Source organism: Balaenoptera acutorostrata, chromosome 17, assembly GCF_949987535.1.
Source record: "Balaenoptera acutorostrata chromosome 17, mBalAcu1.1, whole genome shotgun sequence".
Lineage (NCBI taxonomy): Eukaryota > Metazoa > Chordata > Mammalia > Artiodactyla > Balaenopteridae > Balaenoptera > Balaenoptera acutorostrata.
Window position 1 is genome coordinate 16,293,133 of NC_080080.1, and position 16,280 is coordinate 16,309,412.

At 41.6% G+C, this 16,280-nt stretch overlaps 1 protein-coding gene across 1 annotated transcript in view; it reads left to right on the forward strand.

Moving 5' to 3' along the window:
* ATAD2 (ATPase family AAA domain containing 2) overlaps positions 1–10,264 on the forward strand; it is a 79,273-nt gene extending 69,009 nt beyond the window's left edge. The window contains exon 29 of the mRNA XM_057532248.1: positions 10,130–10,264. The gene's annotated coding sequence lies outside the window, so the exon portion shown is untranslated. The remainder of the gene's footprint in view (positions 1–10,129) is intronic.
* The last annotated feature ends 6,016 nt before the right edge of the window (positions 10,265–16,280 follow it).

A 16,280-nucleotide genomic window follows, 5' to 3' on the forward strand; every position in this document is an offset into this window, starting at 1 on the left:
ATTCCTATGTAGACTTTCAAGACCATGCTGAAATTGCAAACCTAGAATTTTTTTTCTCATTTTTTTGCTTAAAAGTGCAATCAGGCTATAGTAATTAGGCAAGAAAAAGAGATAAAAGGCATATTCACAGATGATCTTATATATAGAAAATCCTAAAGAATCCACAAAACATCGGTTAGAGCCAATAAATACTGCAAAGTTTCAGGATAGAATATCAGCATAAAAATCAGATGTATTTCTGTATACTAGCAATGAACGATCCAAAAAAGGAAACTAAGAAAGCAATTCCATTTACAATAGCACCTAAGACAATAGAACACCTAGGAATAAATTTAACCAAGGCAGTGTAAACTTGTACACTCATGACTAAAAAATGTTGCTGAAAGAAATTAAATAAGACCTAAATAAATAGAAAGAGATCCTGTATACATGTATTGGAAGACTTAATGTTGTTAAAATGGCAATGTTCCCCAAAGCAATCCGCAGATTCAGTGCAATACCTTTCAAAGTCCCAATGGCCCATTTTGCAGAAATGGGAAAGTCAGTCCTAAATTCATAACGGAACTGCAAGGGACCCTGACTGGCCAAAACAATCTTGAAAAAGAAGAGAAAGTTGAAAGACTTGCACTTTCTTTATTCCAAAACTTACACGAAGTTACATTCACAAAACAGTGTGGTACTGGCATAAAGGACAGACAAATTTAAGAGCTAAAACTATAAAATCCTTAGAAGAAAACGTGACCTTGAATTTGGCAATGATTTCTTAAATATGGCACAAAAAATACTCTAGCAACTAAAGGAAAATTGGATAAATGGTATTTCATCAAAATTAAAAACCTTCATAGTGCTTCTACAGATAGTATCTATACTATAATTATTATATAATTATGTAATTTAATATGATACCATCTTAAAACTCAACAAGAAAAAGACAATCCAGCAACGGATGTTTCTGATGACTTAACAGTTTTGAGGAGTACTGGTCAGGTATTATGGAAGATCTCCCTCTGTTGGAATTAGTCTGTTTTTCTCATGATTAGACTGGGATTATGGGTTTTGGGGAGGAAGATCACAGAAGTAAAGTGATCATATCAAGGTTACTTACTATCATTGTGAGTTATGACTGTTGATTGACCTTGATCACCTGGCAGAAGCAGTGTTTCTCAGGTTTCTCCATTGTAAAATTACTCTTTGGGTACTGTGCTCCGGAAGAAGATCGCTGTATACAGCCCAGTATTAAGGAATGAGAAGTTATGCTCCCCCTTCACCTTTTTTTTTTTTACTGTTTGTATCAGGGATCCCTATAAGTGTACACCATGGGATCAAATTGAGATTATTTCAGTCTCACTTATCTTCTCTTCAGTACAACCTCCCTGCCACATAACACACACACAATACATTTTTGCTCAAAGTAATGCAATTGAGAGATTTCCCCATAATAAGAGGGGCTTTATTAGGACTTGAGTGTAAGGTCAGTACTTGCTGAGAGATACTATATGTGGGGGTAAAAACTCTATTTTTTACTGACGTAGAGTTGATTTACAATGTTATGTTAGTTTCTGGTGTACAGCAAAGTGATTCAGTTATACATATATTTCTGCACATCTGTGTTTCCTTTTACCTGGTGCCTGGAAAAAATTAATATTTATAGTTTTAAAATATATTTATATATTATTATATGTATTAAATATATATATAAGCAGAGAAGGGCAGAAAATGCTCTCACCCCTTTCCTTCCAGAGACCTTTCCTAGAAATTGTGCACACTTCCCTTTTTTATCTCACTGGCTGGAACTTAGTCACATGGCCCCATTTTGTTGAGAGAGAGAGAGGGAGAGGGAGGGAGAAAGGAAATAGCTGGAATTCCAGAAGCTATCTTGGACTGTGAGGTGACCTTAAAGATGGAAAGATTCAGGGACTATAATATTTCTAAATTCAGGACTTGTTGCTTATAGGAAGTAAAAGCTGAAAAAGTAAGGAGCCACTGAGTCCTTGAGCACACAAGTGGCGTGGTCAAATGGACTTGAAAGCTTTTCTTAGACGGTCTAGAAAAGTGACAGGCTAGAGGCAGGAAAGTCAAAAGAAAGACTTAGAAGGCATATTTGTAAAGGCTTAGTAAGACCTTGATTAGTAGTACAGTGCATATTAAAGATAATTCCATAGTTGTATACATAAGCCCCCTGGGGATTGGTGGGGATATTCATAGTAATACAGAAAAGTTACCAGTTTCAGAGATGAGTTGAATACAATTGAAAACATTTTGATCTTCAGGTAATATGGGGGAGGCAGAAGAGAGTACGGTCTTTATAGTCCATATTTTGAACATAATTGTTGTGGTAGGCTGAAAAATGGCCACCAGAAAGATATCGTCATCCTAATCCCTGGAACCTGTGAATGTTTCCTTCTATGGCAAGACAAAAAAGGAAAGGGTTCTTGAGATATAATTAAGGATCTTGAGATGGGGAGATTATTCTGGATTGTGTGGACCCTAAATGCAATTATGTATCCTGACGAAAGGGAGACAGAGGGAGGTTTTAAAGAGAAGGCAGTGTGACCATCAAGTCAAAAATTGACATCAGGGACTTCCCTGGTGGCACAGTGGTTAAGAATCTGCCTGCCAATGCAGGGGACATGGGTTCGAGCCCTGGCCCGGGAAGATCCCACATGCCGCAGAGCAACTAAGCCCGTGCGCCACAACTGCCGAGCCTGCGCTCTAGAGCCCGTGAGCCACAGCTACTGAGCCCATGTGCCACAACTACCGGAGCCTGCATGCCTAGAGCCTGTGCTCCGCAACAAAAGAAGCCACCGCAATGAGAAACCCACGCACTGCATCAAAGAGTAGCCCCTGCTCACCGCCAACTAGAGAAAGCCCGCGTGCAGCAATGAAGACCCAGCGCAGCCCAAAAAAAAAAAAAAAAAGAAATTGACATCATGTGGCCACAAGCAAGAAAATGCTGGCAGCCAGCCACCAGAAGCTAGACAAAGCAAGGAACAGATTCTCCCCTCGTTCCTCTAGAGGAGCGCAGCCCTGCCAACATTTTGATTTTGGCCTAGTGATATTGATTTTGTACTTCTTGCCTCCAGAATTGTAGGAGTTATAAGTAAATGATGGCGAGAGGGGCTTCCCTGGTGGTGCAGTGGTTAAGAATCCGCCTGCCAATGCAGGGGACACGGGTTCGAGCCCTGGTCCGGGAAGATCCCACATGCTGCGGAGCAACTAAGCCTGTGCTCCGCAACAAGAGAAGCCCTCAGTGAGAAGCCCGCGCACCGCAGTGAAGAGTAGCCCCCAGGGACTTCCCTGGTGGCGCAGTGGATAAGACTCCGCACTCCCAATGTGGGGGGCCTGGGTTCGATCCCTGTTCAGGGAACTAGATCCCACATGCATGCCGCAACTAAGGAGCCCGCATGCTGCAACTAAGGAGCTGGTGAGCTGCAACTACGGAGCCCACCTGCCGCAACTAAGACCCGGCGCAACCAACTAAATAGTAAAAATTAAAAAAAAAAAAGAGTAGCCCCCGCTCGCCGCAACTAGAGGAAGCCCGCGCACAGCAACGAAGACCCAACGCAGCCAAAACTAAAGTAGAATTAAAAAAAAAAATGATGGTGAGAAAGAGCAACTCATCTCCCCTTGAGATGAGTCTTCCTCGGAAGATGAGGTGGTCATATGAGAGTAAGATGAGGAAGGAAATTACAGAGCTTCTGAATCAATTTTATATGAAGGGGAATTTCTCACCTTGGAATAGGAGTGCTACACGTTTCAAAGCAAAAGGAAGGAGGTTTTCGCTTTTTAAGAAAATATTTGTTCAGGGAGAAGGGCATGATTGGAATAGGGCATAGCTGGCTGCTAAAATGCTTCTTCAAACTGCACTTACTAAGGGGACTAGTGACTGCCTTTTTGCTGACTCAAATGTGCACTTCTTGGTCTTTTTCTTACTCTACTTCTCAGCACCATTCTATGTGATAGAACACGTATATGTTTTGAAACAATTTTTTTCTCCTGCCTGTTGGACACTACACCCGTGTGGTTTTCTTTCCAGATTCCAGAGCTGCTCCTTTTTTTTTTTTCCTTGTGGTGGCCTTCTTTCTCTACCCTTAGTCTTCATGTTGTTCTCTAGAGCTTGGTCCCAGGCTCTCTTTTCACTCTGCACTCTTTCTCCACATGGTGTTCCTTGCTCTTAAGGCTTTGAATATCACCTGTATACTACCAACTACTCCCAAATTTATATCTCCAGGCCGTATCACTTTTCTGAACTAAAGGCCAGTATTTCTTGATCTTTCCCTGAAACCTGCTGCTCCTCCAGAGTTCCTTTTATCAATAAATGCTGCGAGCATGCACCCAAATGCCAAAGCCAGAAGCCTCACGCTTCCCTCCCCTTCAGCATCCAGTCAATTGCCAAGTCCTGATTTTCTGCCTCCCAAATCTCTCTCAATTCTTTCCACTTCCTCTAGTAGCTCTCTCAACCCACTGAAATCACACGCCTGTACTACTGCAAGAGCCTCCTGATTGGTCTGGCTTCTAATCTTGCCCCCTGCCATCCATTCTCCACTCAGTAGCCAAAATATTCATTTCAGGAACTCAAATCTGATACCATCATTTTTTCATACTCAGTGTTTCCCATTGCAGATCCTTGTTATGGCTCCTGCCTACCTCTCAGCTTCTTCTCGCCACTCCTCCCCTGGCTCACGACACTCTAGCCACAATTAGACTTTTTTCACTTCTTTTTTCCTACCTCTGGGCTTTTTCATGTATTGTTCCCTTTGTCTAGAATGCCCTTCCCTTCCCCAGTGCATGTCTAACTCCTACTCCTATCCTCTATTTCTCAGCATGAAAGTAACTGTTTTAGAGAAGTTTTCCTGACCCCCCTCAATCTAAATGCAGTTTCCTATGTTTATCATTTAATCTCTAATAGTCTTACATGACACAATTTTTGCTGTATATTTTCTAATGTTTATTTAATGTTTATCTCACCACAAGATCATAGGCTTTTTAAAGTCAGGAGCTAAGTTTGTTTCGTTTTTATGATTATAGATCTAGCACTTACATAATAGGTTCATGGTTGACAATAAATAATCAGTTGACTTAATGATTGTGTAATGGATAAGCAGAGCAGAAGATTAAGGAGCAGAATAGGAAGATATGAAGTTGTTAGAAATAGAGGCCCATGGGGGCTATGGTAAGGGGAAGCCTGCACTTCAGAAAAGGAGAGGGATCTAGCTAATAGCATCTAATTTTTAGAAAGATAAAATCATGTTTATATTTTTAGAAGCTGCTTCTGTTAGATTTATCCAATTTCAAGGCTATAAAAAGAACAGATTTTCACTTCAATTTGCTAGTAGTTAATTGTCCACATATTGGGCATCCTCATGAGATTGAAAGCCATCTAATTCATGATTGTATATTCTTAGCTTTGCATAGTCAGAATAAAGAAACTGAATAAAGAAACTAGGCTTAGATTAGGTAATTTATTCAATTTCACACGTAAGTGGGAGAAGCAGGACTCCACTAGGTCTGTTTGATCGAAATCCATGTTCTTAATCACTTTCCCTGAACACATACTGTAGGTGCCCTACTCATAGGCTCTTGGCATTCAACATTCTGGTATATGCCATGGTTGGCAACCTGCAAATATCTATAACCCCACCTGAGGGTATTCTCATGATCCATGCTGGATGTAGGCTGGAAGTGACAGGAAGTTAACATCCCTGGGAATAGCTGCCAACCAGACAAAAGTAGGAGTCAGTGAATAATACCCCAGCTCCCTTGCCCCTTGGGTGGGACAACTCTGAGGTGTGTTCTACACTTTGTCTCTAAGTTCTCCATGGAGGTCGAGCCCTAGGTTTCAGAGCAATAACCTGCTTGAAACTGACTCTGTTAGCTTTCTTCCCTTCTCTGTCTCACTTCACTCCCCTGCCTGTACTTCTTGGCATCACCTCCCAAATAACCACTTACTCACATCCTTTACTCCAAGTCTGCTTTAGGAAGAATCCAACCTAAGACACTCGCTCCATTTATAAAGTAAAGGAGAAAAATGTGAAATGCCCCAACAATAGCTATAAATTTCTTTTAGTTTTCTCAACTATTATTGAACCTCACAAACCAACATTAATTTCCTCAATATTTATTGTGATAGCCTAAACAATTTTATTTTCAATTTCCTTCCCATTTTAAAGTTTGTCTTAGTTATCTTGTAGCAATGTTAAATTATGTTTTTACTCTGTTTTTAAGAGGAAAACTCTGGAAGCTTCATGTTTAGGCTATGTAATTTTAGTATGCAAAGGTTGGAATTGAAATCACTATATTTGAGCAATCAACCCTGCCAACATCCGAGCTCTGGCTGAGAGTCAGAGAATAGCACTTAACATGCAGTGAGAGGACTCTTGGCATACTACTACCTTCAGAGCACATGCCAAATCAAAATGATTTAAACGTCCAAAAGATATGGGACTAAAACATTTAATGGATCAAAAAGTGCCAAACGTGGGTACCCTGGACATGCAGACATTGTGAGCTACAAGTACCATTGTGAAACTTCAACTGGCTTAAAGATTGACTTGGGGAGAAGGCGGGTGTTGCTCATTGCAATAGATAATGTATTCATGAAATAATTTGGAAACTGATTACGTGTGATGAATCCTAATTATAGCTATTTACTGTGGTGAATATTTAGGAAAATCAGGTACTTAAAAAAAGACACTAGCATCTGCTTTAATTATTTAGGAAGAAAAATAAGTTACCCCCCAATCTTATGTTCTGTAATTATTTTTTACATTCAGTTTATGTGTTTTATATTTAGGATCACAGCATATGTCCCTTTTCTGTTTCTTCCTTAAATTTTCCTTAAGACTGCTTTCCCAACCCATCAAGGAGAAAATGTAAATTACCACCATCACTCAGATAAATTCCCTGGTTTCTTCTGAACCTTCACCTCACAGCTGTTGCATGAAGTATAATCACTAAAGTACTAGCTAAATGAAAATGTCTATCCAAAGTGACAGTTTTCTAATATTCTTATACCAAATAACTTTGCAGGAGAAGAAACAGATAGTTAAACACATTTTTTTTCCATCTAAAAATAGCTGATCTGGAAATACACCAAAATGCTAATAGTGGTTAGGAAGGGAGAAGCATGAATGAATTCTTATCTTTTTTAAGTTTCTGTGAAGTGACTATTTTGTATTATCCTGCTACTGCCTTTGGGCAAATAGTTCTCAGAAAAGTTGTTAAAAGTCTGCAGATCTTCTTATCTGTGTGATCAGAAAGGAGGTATTCAACCTTTGGGTACATGCATAATATAAGCATAGCATTATATCACCTTGCTGGCTGCAAACTGTATACCTCTCACCCAGCTATGAAACAGGAGGGAAATGTGAAAGGAGGAAGTAAATTACAAAATACCTGAGCTACAAGGTAACTGAAAAGTTAACAATGAGAAATCCAAGCTAATTGGCCTACATTTTCAATTTATAACATTCATAATTAAAATGAGATAATGATAGTTAAACTACATTACAAATGACAAGACACCAAATGAAGATGCTATTAGGATATTTTAATTGTAGTCATGAGGGCAGGGACTATGTGTCTTGTCCAATTAATATTTGCTGAATTTATATATGTATGTATGTATCCTAATACCTATAAGGCATTAGGGAGATTTTTTTAAAAAAAGAATGAGATATGGTCCCTGCCCCCTAAGGAATGTGTAATATGGTAAAATTACATGTTAACACACCCAAATTGCCTCATACCTCACTAAAGAATATGGGCTTGCCTTTACTTTATCATCCATGGCACAGAAGGACAGACTGTAGGCTTCACTGTGCAGTGGAGAAGCAGAGCCTGGGGAGGCAAACACGGGCTTCAATCTTCCTGAAGATGTTCTCCAAAAAAGAAGCCTTTTGTTATAGGAACATGGCAGAGACATTTACCACTCACCAAAGTGTCCTTGTGCTCCCTCACATTTCCTGTGACTAGGGCTGATCAAAGAGCTCTAAGCAGAAGTGCCATGTGTCACTTCTAAACCAAAGCATTTAATAGCTGGCGGAAATCTCTCTTCCCTCTGCCTCGGCAACCTAGAAGACGGGTATTCCAAATGATACAGCCAAAGAGGGGAAGCAGCCTGGATCTCTGAGTCACCATTTGGTAGGCGTTGCCCCGGAGAGTCACTAAGAGCTATAAGAAACCTTGATGAATAATGAATAAATCATTATATGTTAAACAGAGGGTATTTGGGTTTGTTACAGCAGCATCGCCTAGTCTGTTCTGATAAATAGAGATAATACATTCACTTGATGATTGGTGAGCCCGTGATGGAAGAATCAGTATGAAGGCAAGACTATGAGATCTGCCTTTTAAAAGTAGCCAAGGGCTTCCCTGGTGGTGCAGTAGTTAAGAATCCACCTGCCAATTCAGGGGACATGGGTTCTAGCCCTGGTCCGGGAAGATCCCACATGCCGCGGAGCAACTAAGCCCGTGCGCCGCAACTACTAAGCCTGCACTCTAGAGCCCGTGAGCCACAACTACTTTAGCCCGCACGCCTAGAGCCCGTGCTCCGTAACAAGAGAAACCACTGCAATAAGAAGCCCGTGCACCACAACGAAGAGTAGCCCCCGCTCACTGCAACTAGAGAAAGCCCGCGCACAACAACAAAGACCCAACACAGCCAAAAGTAAATATATAAATTTATTGAAAAAATTAAAAGTAGCCAAAACTTGATGTGTCTTTCTGTGCTGATTCACTTCACAAACAGTGGAAAAGGCCTGACCAACCTCCAGACCTAGACAGGCCCCTGCTACCCAATATTTAAATTCGAATAAACTTTTGCCTCCACAACTTTTGGGATTTGATCAAAGCAAACAAAGACCCAATGCAGCCATAAATGATAGGTAGATAGGTAGATGGATAGATGGATGGATAAAATCATTAGAGAAGTGTTTTGTTTGTTTGTTTTTGTTTTTAGTTATTTATTTGGCTGTACCGGGCCTTAGTTGCAGCATGCGGGATCTTCCTTGCAGCGTGTGGAATCTTTAGTTGTGACATGTGGGATCTAGTTCCCTGACCAGGGATGGAACCTGGCCCCCCTGCATTGGGAGCACGGAGCCTTAGCCACTGGACCACCAGGAAAGTCCCTGTGAAGCTCTTTTTTTTTTTTTTTTTAGAACATTGGACACATGCGTGTCTTTTTTTTTTTTAACAAATTTATTTTATTTATTTATTTTTGGCTGCGTTGGGTCTTCATTGCTGTGCACAGGCTTTCTCTAATTGCATCAAGCGTGGGCTACTCTTTATTGCGGTGCACAGGCTTCTCATTGCAGTGGCTTCTCTTGTTGCAGAACACGGGCTCTAGGCACGCGGGCTTCAGTAGTTGTGGAGCGCGGGCTCAGTAGTTGTGGCTTGCAGGCTCTAGAGCGCAGGCTCAGTAGTTGTGGCCCACGGGCTTAGTTGCTCTGCGGCATGTGGGCTTTTCCCGGACCAGGGCTCGAAACCATGTCCCCTGCATTGGCAGGCAGATTCTTAACCACTGCGCCACCAGGGAAGCCCTGGGAAGCCCTTTTTTAAAAAAAATTAATACCTGTATCCCACCCTAAAACAGATAATCAGAATCTGTGGAGGTGAGGCTGGGGCAGATGTTTTTTAAAAGCACCAGGTGATTCTGTTGTCCAACCAGGGTTGAGAACTATTGCCTTAGGCAATGTGTAGGCAAAATATTTGATCACACATAATTTAGAATAAAGCCTTCATCATCATCATAATAATAGAAAAAAAAACCAAACAATACACAGGATGGCCACTTTTTTACAGACTTGGAGCTTTAAAAAAGGCTTATTTATAAATGACAGACAGAGTCAATAAGTAGTTACTAGATGCTCTTGGGACTGAAGGACATTCTGATAAGCCCAGCGATGTTGCAATGGAAAGTACAGGCTCGAGATACCATTTATGTTGTTTATAGTGATGACTGTTTTTCTGTTGTTATGGGCTGAATTGTGTCTCTCTCTGAATTCATACGTTGAAGTCCTAACCCCAGTACCTCCTAATTTGTATCTGGAGGTAGAGTCTTTGCAGAGGGAATTAAATTAAAATGAGGTCATTAGGGTGGGCCCTAATCCTATATGATTGGTGTCCTTAGAAGAGGAATTTGAACACAGACACGTACAGATGGAAGATGATATGAAGACACTGGGAGAAGATAGTCATCTGCACGTCAAGGAGAGAGACCTGGGACAAATCCTTCCCTTACAGCCCTCTGAAGGAACCACCCCTAACAACGCCTTAATCTCAGACTTATAGCCTCTGGAACTGTGAGAAAAATAAATTTCTGTTGTTTAAGCCACCCAGCCTGTAGTACTTTGTTACAGCAGCCGTAGCAAACTAATATACCTGTGTTATAGCTAAGCTGTGTGGTAGGTTTTTGGTGAGTGGGTGGGAGAAATAGCCACCCTGCCTCTGTTTTATTAAGAGATGTTCAGAGAGAAGACGGGGTTTTTGTAAGGTTCTTGAAGTTGGGTACTTCGACTATTTGATAGGAAGGTACTTTTAATTAGAGAAGGCCAGGAAATGTGAATCATTGTGTCTTCTGGCTCACAGCCTCTGTTGCCCACATAAAGCTGCCCTTTTCCCCCACAAGAGTGCCTACCCCTCCTGCCATGGCAGATTGGACTAAGCTGACCTTTCAAGAAAAGATGTGCTGGACCAATCAGATTCTCTCTTTAGATTTTGGAATTGCAACACTGAGAACCAGACCATTTAGCTCTAATGAACAGAGTTGAACAGTCATATTGGACTCCCTGGCCAAGGCCACTTGGCTGGGCCATATTCTAGAAGACTCTTAAAAGGTGAGTCGAGGGAGGAGAGGATAAAGGAGACATGCAGGGACAAGCAGTAGATTTGACTTCTTTAGTGGAGCTAGCTTGAATGGGTTTCTGTACCACAAACAGAAGAGTGTTAACTGGAACATCATGAAATCAAGAGTGAGAACCTTGAGGCCAAAGCCCTGCCCTGAGGGGCCACCAAAAAATCAGCCTAGTCTCTCTTCTGTGCAGATACAGAAGACTTTCAGGCTGGAAAAACCCTAGAGAACAGCAGCAGCAGCAGCATGGCTAATATTTTCTGAGAAATTAAGATAAGCCAGGCCCTTTGCATGAACTATCAGCTTTTGAGATAGGGCATGACAACAGATGAGTAAAAACAGAGAGGTTAAGAAACCTGCCCTTAGTTGTATAGTTATTGTGGTAAATTGATTACAAATATGGCCACAATTATTTGCCCTTCCTGTATCCTCCCCCTTTGCAATGTGACTTTATAGCTGCTGTCATCAAGAGGTGGAATCTGGGCTGGCCCTGTGACTTGCTCTGGACCAGTAGAATGTGGCATAAATGACATTGTCAGTTCTGAGGCTAGGCTTAAGAGGTCTTAATGCTGCTTCTTGATTTCTTAGAACCCTGTACATGTGAAGGAGTCCAGGCTACTCTAATAAAATATGAGACACATGTGGTCCAGTAACCCCTGTGATCAATAGCCAGCCAACTACTGGAGGTGTGACTGAGGCCATCCTAGATGAGTCAGCCCCTAGATGATCCCCTGACAGTCAGCCAACTAACAGATATATGAATGAGGCCAGGCAGCTCCGGGACAACCCACCTGCTGACCATGGATGCATGAGTGAGTCCAGCGAAGATCAGCCGAGCCACCCAGCCAACTTCACAGAGTTATGAGCTAAATAATTACCTTAGACTTTTAAGCCACTAAGCTTTGGTGGGTTTGTTATGCAGCAACAACTGCTGGTGCAGAGGGTCGGGGACCTGAACAGAAGAGCATCTGACTTCCACACCAGTGTATGCTCTCAGATCCTCTGCACACTGTAGCCTGGCCAATGCATTACCTTCCTTCTGAGAAGCCCTATATGTAGCATCTTCATTAGATTGCAGGATTGGTCTGAGTGAGTTCAAAACCCACTTTACTTTGCAGGTTACTGGGCAACTCTCTGGGCAGATTAACTTGTCCAAACCTTGGCTTCCTCATTTTGTTAACTGCAAACAATACCAACTACCTCACAGAGACACCAGGAAGGTAAAATGAGATAGTACATCTAAAGTGTCCAGAGTTTAGCAGGCCATGAGGTTTCCTGGAAGATGGAAGTTTGCAATGGGGGTGGGAGCGTCCAAAATTTCTTAATAGCTAAAGTAGAATTTCACTTTCAGTGTTGATGTTCAACCAACTTGACAGTTTTAGGAATGGAATTCTCTTCTTAGAGATACTGACTCTTGGGGGGGAACTTCCCTGGCAGTCCAGTGGTTAAGAATCCATGCTTCCACTGGTTTGATCCCTGGTTGGGGAACTAAGATCACACGTGCCGTGTGGTGAGTCCAAAAAACACAAAAAACAACTGACAGATACTGACTTTGATATAGCTTGTAACCCTTAATTCTAAAAGAATGCAGTAAGTTTTTTCCCCAATTATAAGCTTTTTTCTAGCTCAGCATTTCTCAAAGTAAAATCTACAGGTCACTCACATAAGAGTCACCAGCTGCCTGTCAAATGCAGATTTACGGCCTCATCCCAGACCTAATGAATGAGACACTCCTGGGAGCAGGGTCTGAGAATCTACATTTTAAACAAAGTGCCCCGATAATTTACATGCACATTAAAGTTCCTCTGCTAAGACTTTAAAAACAGGGACGCAATGCGAACACATATATATGGAATCTAAAAAAAAAAAAACGGTACTGATGAACCTAGTGTCAGGGCAGGAATAAAGACGTAGACATAGAGAATGGACTTGAGGACACGGAGGGGCAGGGTGGGGAAGCTGGGGTGAAGTGAGAGTGGCATGGACATATATACACTACCGAATTAAAATAGATAGCTAGTGGGAAGCAGCAGCATAGCACAGGGAGATCAGCTCCGTGCTTTGCCATGACCTAGAGAGGTGGGATAGGGAGGGTGGGAGGGAGGCTCAAGACGGAGGGGACATATGTATGCATATGGCTGATTCACTTTGTTGTACAACAGAAACTAACACAGTATTATGAAGCAATTATAATCCAATAAAGATCTATTTTTTAAAAAAAGTTACATTTGAAAAAAAAAAAAACAGACGCATTGCATGTTCTCACTCTAGTATTGCTTTCTAGTTGGGTGTTCCCCTAGAGTTATTTGCGTCCTAAGATTTTAGGTCAAAAACTAATACACTTAACCTTTTTTGCAGAAGTAGTGTTGACATAGCCACTAACTTTTTGGTGGAAATAGAGTACACACCAATGAATGACCCAACCCAGGTGACACCATGATTTTTTTAAGTGCATCAACATATTACTCTCTGAATAAATACTGGGAAATCAGTTTTTCCTGTTTTTCTTGCTTTGCATCTATAATCTTTATATATGGACTTATGCTAGTTACAGAAATAGGGGAGGAGAAGAGTGGGGAGGGCACTTACCAAAATACTAACTTGTTAACAAAATTAACTTATTTTTACTGTTCTTATCAATTACATTATTTTCACAAAACAAGTACTAAGAGGAATAGGAAATGACTTGACCCTAAATTGACTTTGAAAGTTTGTGCAATCTGAACTAGCTTTAAGCAGGAATGTTTTTGTTCACCTTCTGAATGTAGCCATTAGAGGGACTTCCCTGGAGGCGCAGCGGGTAAGAATCCACCTGCCAATGCAGGGGACACAGGTTCGATCCCTGAACCGGGAAGATCTCACATGCCGCGGAGCAACTAAGCCCGTGCGCCACAACTACTGAGCCCACGCACCGCGTCTACTGAAGCCCGCGTGCTCTAGAGCCTGTGCTCTGCAACAAGAGAAGCCACCACAATGAGAAGCCACCACAATGAGAAGCCTGCGCACCACAATGAAGAGTAGCCCCCCGATCAGCGCAACTAGAGAAAGCCCGCACGCAGCAACAAAGACCCAAAGCAGCCAAAAAATAAAAATTAGAAAAGAAAAAAAATCGTTTGAAAGTAGCCATTAGAGAGAATAGTGGGAGTATTTTACTAGGGCTAAATTTTCAGGTTCACCTAGCTCTAGTTAAAAGTGTCTCAGTTTGATGTCTTTTTGGCTGATCTGTTTCATGGTATCATGTTTTTCAGAAGACCTTTTCACCAAAAGTAGAAAAAGGAAAAATAATAACAGAAGGAAACAACTTCAAAAAGTAGGGTTGGAAGTCTATTCCTCTTCAGATGACACCAGTGCTTAGAACTTTTGATTCAGAGCTTTTCATTTCCTACAAATATTTTTTTTTCACTGTTCCAAAGGTAGAAGTGGCTCTGAATAGCAAAAATTCTGTGCTTTTTAAAACCTGCTGGACAAATTCTCATCTCTAAGAGTACTGAAGTTTTGCCACACCAGACTGTGTATGACAAATCACAAAACATATGCATAAAGAAATCTAGCCTCTTCAAATTGTGCCGATCCGTGGGTAAAAAACTTACTTCTGGAGCCGCACGGCTGTTGAAATCAGTCATATTTACAATTTTTACAAATGAGTTTATTTTAATAAAAACAAGTTACTCTGTGAACATGATCTCTAAACAGATTTATGTGGGCTGGCACAATCTGCTATGCTAAACATATATTCATATGGCTTAGGTCTACAACCAGTTTTTTGGTTTTGGGGTGTTTGGGTTTTTTTGTTTTTTTGTTTTTTTGAGTGGTGATGATAACAGTCTTGCTTTGTACAAGGATACAAATAATTGGCAGCAGTTCAGCTAAGGGCACTGTTCTCAGCACTGAGCTGTTGAAATTGTTTTCCTGGACAGAACTGCCCTCTGGGCATGGCCCTAAATTGGGAGGACTCTGGGCTGCTGGCACTGGGCAGTGAACCAGGCAGACAGCTTATAGAGGGAAGAAGGTGACTATAAACTGATGCTAAAGAAGAGGAGGGGGAGGGGGAGGGGGAGGAGGAGGATGGGTGGGAGGAAAGGAAGAAAGGAAAAAAGGGAGGGAGAGGGAGAGAGAGGAAGAGAGAGGTGAGATTTATATTCATTAGTCCATACCCTTAAAGGGGTCTCTATGTATTTCTCCTTGATCTTTCTGACTGCCCGCCTTGCTTGAGGTTTTTATGCTCATGTTTTTTGCTTGGTTGCTAGACTGTAATCTCCTTGAAGACAGAAATATTGCCTGACTCAGCTTTGCATCTTCCACAGTGCCTGGCGTACACTGGTGCTCAAAAAACTAGTTGTTAAATGCATGAACAAAAGAATAAATTTCCATATCTAAAGCCTTTCCTTTCCTTAGAGATAAATCCTAAGCAGTTCTCAGTGGGCACAGCAGTGCCCCTATGGGGCATATTGAAATTTTGTTGGGGCAGTTTTTGTACTGTAGTTCTCGTATTGGTGCCAGTTTTTCCATAGTGAAAAACATATTATTATTTTTATTGATATTAGTATAGTATTTTTTAATAAATTTATTTATTTTTATTTATTTATTATTTTTGGCTGTGTTGGGTCTTTGTTGCTGCTTGCAGGCTTTCACTAGTTGCGGCGAGCGGGGGCTACTCTTCGTTGCGGTGCGAGGGCTTCTCTTGTTGCCAAGCACAGGCTCTAGAGCGCGCGGGCTTCAGTAGATGTGGTGCATGGGCTCAGTAGTTGTGGTGCACGGACTTAGTTGCTCCGCGGCATGTGGGATCTTCCCGGACCAGGGCTCCAACCCGTTTCCCCCTGCATTGGTAGGCAGATTCTTAACCACTATGCCACCAGGGAAGCCCAATATTAATACAGTACTTTAAAAGACATTGCTTTCGCTTATTTCACCTTTGTATTATTAGAATATTAGTGTTTTCTTGCAGATAGTTTACATTATCAATAAATTTAATTCCAGGAGAGTAAAGTGGTGTTAAATTTTTGTTGTGTTGAGTAATATACAGGGTGTTGAGTATGGCAGGATTGAATACCTACGTTTACAAGATTAAGCTTTGCTTGCTTCTGCTTCCACACGTTCTAGGATTCTAGGACGAAACATGCAAGTAAAAGGAAGCTGGTGTACATTGATTTCAACCATCAGGCTTTCACTTTAAGCAACTGCATGTTTTAGGTTTCATGTGGCTCAATGGAGAGCTGTTGTCAAAGCACAGAGGGTCCATGACTAGGATGGGGGCGGGGAATGAACATCAGGGCACCAGAGAGTTCTCACACGTCCTGGCTCGTGAATCCATGCAGAGTAGCCTGGAGGGTGAGACGTTTCTCTTTGCTTTGGTCTGTATTTTTCTCCATTTTAAAAATGATGGGGGTGGGGGCTGCAGAGGGAAGGAGAGAGGTGGGAAGGGGCCATTTTC